The 5,668-nt window shown below is 37.1% G+C and overlaps 1 pseudogene; it reads right to left on the reverse strand.

The window, feature by feature from the left end:
• Positions 1–2,475: 2,475 nt before the first annotated feature.
• Positions 2,476–4,541, reverse strand: LOC125412631 (aldo-keto reductase family 7 member A3 pseudogene; annotated as a pseudogene).
• Positions 4,542–5,668: the final 1,127 nt, after the last annotated feature.

A 5,668-nucleotide genomic window follows, 5' to 3' on the forward strand; every position in this document is an offset into this window, starting at 1 on the left:
ATGTTTGTTCCGCATGAAAGATGGCCAGGTTTTCTTGTTAAGAGTCTTGTAAAAATGGAAGTAAAAGGCACTGGTCGTCTACCTGCTGCGTGGTGTGCTCCACTGATGCCTGCTCCATGGCTAACAGTCAACGTGATAATGATCTGAACATAAAGGTTCTGGAGAGTTGCTGAATTTAGTGGGTTGCTGAAAGGAACGCTTCCCCATACTCAGAACATTTATACCAATTTTACCAATGACGATGCTTTTAGATCTTTTCTCTATTTGCTCCTGAATTGTTTATACTTAACTTTTGCTTTTTTTTTCTTCCTTAAATTAAAACCTTTTTGGGGACTTTGGAGACAGTGCCAAGCCTTTGGAAGAGGGCTTGCCTCATAAGCATGAGGGCCTGAGTTCAGATCTCCAGCATGAACTTAAAAGCCAAAACAGTGACTTGCATTGGTAAGCTTCAGGCAACATGAGAGACCTTATCACAAAATATGATGGTGTTTGAGGAAAGTACCTAAAGTTGGAATCTTGTGTTTGCTTGCTAATACATGCACACATACACGTGCGTGTGTACGCGTGTGCAGATACATGTACATATACTGCTTAACTTAATAGAATGTGATGAAACATGTGTGAGGTTCTATGTTTTCTCCCCAGAAACACAATAATTCCTCCCCCACCATATATATACATACATCTGAGTTAGAAGCTTTAATTAACAGTTCTCAATTCTAATATGAATTTTCACTTAGATAGAATAATATCAAACAAAATGGAAAGACAATCTTACAATGATGGTATAGAGTACTAGACCAAAAGTTTTGTTTCTTTGTATTTTCATCAATAAACAGTACTATCTTAGACTGTACAATCTTGTGTTTCCAGTTACAGCTCAATATTCTCTTGAATGATCACTCATAAGTGTGTCAATTCAAAAGAAATACAATTTAAAAATGTCATCTAAACACTATCATGTTTTATTTAAATCATAATTCAATGTATAAATGAATATATTAAATATACATATAAAACTATATATTCCACTCACTATTATGGAGGAAAAATGAGCAAAATGCTACCAGTATTAAAAGTGTATAGCATTTAATACATGCATTAAATATTTACTGGAATTATCTCTTAAGAAAGTATAATGAAAGAAGTATTCTATCATGAATATGTTCATGTATTTCTCAACACACTAAAGAAACCAACATGTGTTGAAAACGGCGCCCAACAGCTTTTTCTCATAATTTTATGAATTCTAAATATTTATGATAGCAATTAACATGTGATGCATGTGTATATATCCTTACAATAAATGGATATTGAATATTTACATATATATATATATGTAGATTGCATAATCTGAAATACATAGCAGATGGAGAAAATATTGAGATAGGATTCGTGAAAATTGAATTATATCCTAAATTTTTAACTAAACCTTTATGTAACCTTAAGTCTTTACCCTGTACCCTCCCTAGATCTAATATCTAGATGGATAGATATTATCCATCTAGGGGTGAGATTCAGGGCATGAATGAAATGTTTTCAAAGGAACATTCTATCACAGCCCCAAGTTTTATCATGTATATATTTATAGTAGTAGAACTATATAAATATAATATTGAATAAAATATGTTAAGCCTCACATTGTTCAGCTGAACAGAATGCAACATTTTGGAAGTTATTTCCTTCACTGCCTATGTACTCCCCAGGATTATATAAGTATTTTTCTCATTTTAACACCAGGAACTATATATCTAAAGAAGAAGAAGCATAGTTAGCATAACCAATATAGAGAGTACAAGAAGTAATAATTAAACCCAGTATTCAGCAAATCTACCATGCTTCAACTTTTGCTTCAGCTTATCTCATATAGTCAAAACACACATCTGCATATATGTGCACACAATTCTGTCACTCTGTTATATATTAATGTATTGATATAACAGCTGTTTACAATGCATGCAGTCTTATGTGTGTATGCATATATTTAAAATGTATAATCAATATAGGAAAAGACAAGTATTAATATATTTGATTTTTTGAATGTTCAGTATCAGATAGAAAGTTGTTGAGAAAAGTGGAGATCCAGTGGTCTGGAGCAAGGCATCAAAGGCAGGGAAGAGTGATCTCAGTCAGCAAGCTCTGCTGCACTATCCTGCCACTGCTCTACAGCTCTTTCCCTTACTTAGCAACATGGGATCTTTATTTATTCTTTTTTCAAGAGAATAAAGTCAGATCTGCTGCAGCCTGAGCTACAGCCACGGCAGATTTTATTCAACAGGAGATAGTGGGGAGAGCTCAGGCAGCTCTCACACTGAAGACAACTGGGTGTAGAGCAAGGCAATAGAAAGAAACAAAACAAAACCAAACCATCAGAGATCTGGATGAGGAGGGGAAAAGCAGCTGACTCAGCTCACGGCCCAGACTAGCCAGGCTAGAACACAGAGCAACAGCCAGTGACCTCTACACCTCCCCTAGTCAGAGACAGTGGAAATAGTTGGGACAATCATGAGCAACCAGGTCCCAGGCTTGGTCAAAGGCCTCCACAACAGCCGACTCCAGGGGCCCTTCTTTAACGAGGGCCAAGTTCTGCTTCAATTGCTCCAGACTAGACATGCCTAGAATGACTGCATCTCCATGGGCGCCCTTGAGCTGTGACTGATGGTACATCCACCGCAGGGTGGCCGAGGTCATACTGGGGGTGCTGGTGCCATAGGTGGATTTCAGAGCATTCTCCACTAGAGCAATGCCCTTGATGTGTTTCTCCTTCCAGTACCAGTTCATGTAAACGTGAGAAACCTGACGCCCTGAGAAATGGCTCTCAGGCTGCTTTCCATCCTTGTCCTGGTATTTTTATCTACCTGTCAGCAGGCCGCCAGCCAAAGGGTTGAAGGTGTAGAATCTCAATCCAAAGTGTCTGAGACAGGGGAAGAGCTCCTTCTCCACCTGCCGGGTGGTGGCATTGTACATGCGCTGGTACACAGTTGGAATGATCCAGCCATTTTTCTTGCAGAGGGTACAAATCTCAGCCACTTCCCAGGAGACATAGTTGAACAGGTCAAGCTCCATAAAACTTGCCCCCTTGATGCAGCTGGAGACAGACCTGCAGCGTCTCCTCGATAGGGGTGTTGTTGTCTGGCATGTGTAAGTAGAAGAGGTCCACCCGGGGACACGGCAGCCACTTCAGTGTCGTCTCCAGCTGGAACTGGACATCATCAGGCTTCAATGGCTAACATGGGATCTTTAATATTTCCACATCTGCCTAGAACAATTTCCTATAAAACTAGGCACTCGCTTTACTCTATCAAATTTATAAAGTTTGAGTTGAAGATTAATTAGTTAAGCTCAAGATATAGGACAATATCTGCTTCTGTGTTTGATGTTGCAATTGCCCCTCATAAAACCATTGAGAATAAACAAATGTTCACTGCCCTTTGGGCACTGAATGTGTTGGATCCATATGCTATAGGTTATTTTTTGTAATCTCTGCTGTCTCATTATCCTCAAAGCTGAGGTTATGTTAGAAGCTAGTTACTGAGTCTATAGTTAGTGAATAGAAGTGGAGGAAAACAAGGGGAAAGAAGACACCATTAAATCCTAAACATAATAGTGATAAACATGACTTTGAGGAAAAAATATGAGTTGATCCACTGTAGGCCATATTTCTGAAACTGGTTTTGAGGTAAATTAGTATTTGTGTTTCTTTCTTCAATTAACTACTTATGATTTCCTGACCTTCAATTAGTACTACAGATGGCTTAGACTGTTTAATGTTGATGTGTCCCAACTTTTCCGTCCTCAACCATGATGGAAACCACTATGTTTTTTTTTTACTACAAATACTTTCAAATGAATAATTTACCCACTACTCATGACTGTACATTATTTTTTCTAGCCTTTATGTGCAGCTTTTTTTCATCTACTTAACCATTACTTACACACTGCCTATTATTATCAGTTATTGCAGTGTGTGTTTTACATGGATAAGTCATTTACTTCTCATTAAAACCATGACACATAGGTTTTTTTTAATAACTGTTCTGAAGAGTTAATCTAGATAAAATTCCCGTATTTGTGCACGTAATAAGTAGTAGGATAGGATTGTAACTTGGACATGGTTTTCAAAAGGACTCAACATAAAAGTCATAGATAATATCTATATTGCTGTCTATATATTTTGAAGACAGCCAGGGTTCCTTTGGTAGTTTAATTTCCTCATGAAAGGTGATGCTGGCATCATGTTTTGCTGGTTTGGTATTCATCAGAGGCAGCCAGTGATCAGGGGTATTTTATAGAGAAAATGCAAGTTGTTGAGTTACTGAAAAGAATAGTCTGCACTCTTGTAAGAGGTGCAGCAGAACCACAGAATGATGGTGATTGATTCGACCGAGCAATACTTGTTGTCTACCTGATGTAAGGAATTTATGCAAGTGGAAGCTACAAATGACTTTTTGTCCTCTGGAGCAAGTCTGTCCTCACATTCTGGGTTATTCCAGGAGGTCCTTCTACATCTTTCATCTCCAAACTACCTTGCTGCTCGTCATTGACACTTTGCTATAGTCATTTCCCAAGCCATTCATCCAAACCGTCTAGCTTCCTCTGTGATTTAGTATAGATTTTTATTTCAGGTCATCACACCTTGTAGAAGGATTTGGAAAGCAGAAAATATTGATAATAGCATTTTTCATATGGATGGAATGATGCCTTTCACAGTTTTTTTTTAAAAAAGAATTATAACATTCGAATGGCCCCACAGTGGTAATCTTTAAGCTACTGCTAGAATATCATTCAGCATACATTATAAATGGATTCTGGTAATTCATGCACACTGAGAGTTCATCTACTATTCTTTAAGTTATGATTGAAGTGTAGAATGGATGCTGAAGGAAGGATTATAAGGTAGGAGGAAGTTGCCACGACCTTTAAAAGTTGTTTTAGCTGATACTACTTTCGTGCCAATGTAGTCTCTGTGTTCATAACACTAAAATTTGGGAAGATATAGACTAAATGACTTTCCTTATATCATTATTGATTCACATTATTGAATTTTAGGACTAGTCAGGTTTGCCTGTTAAAGAAGATTTATTATTGGCTGAAGAAAACATGAATGTATTTCAATGCCCATTCACCTCTAGTATAATTCTCACCAAGACTGCTCTTTTCTTCATATTCTATCTTGATGTGCTAAAGACACTACGTGTATAATTGAAAGCTCAGTATTAGATATTCTAGGAGTGCCACATCGATTCATGTAATTGATTAATTGTCCAAGATCACTCTGTATACTCTCTACTCAATCAAAATGTGCCTATCTTCTAAAGGCAGGGGCTTCCCCATTATTCACCATAAAATGTACTACCTAACTGGGCTAAGATCATTGGGTCCTGCTCCCTGAAACAAGAGGTACTGATATTTTATTTTAATTCATGTATATTATAATTATTGGGATGGCAAAAGTGTTGGTGGAAGGAATCAAACCCTGAACCTCATCTATGTAATAAATATATTACATTAAATTACAGCCATATCTGTTTCATGTATACTATACAAAGATATCTAGGATACCCACTACTCAATGCAGTATGATTGCATCAAGAAGAAGAATGCCTTATGTGTTTTAGAACATTGAAAATCACGATCTAAAATATTGTTATTCATAACTGAAATACAT

This window comes from Myodes glareolus, chromosome 3 (assembly GCF_982192425.1).
Source record: "Myodes glareolus chromosome 3, mMyoGla1.1, whole genome shotgun sequence".
NCBI lineage: Eukaryota > Metazoa > Chordata > Mammalia > Rodentia > Cricetidae > Myodes > Myodes glareolus.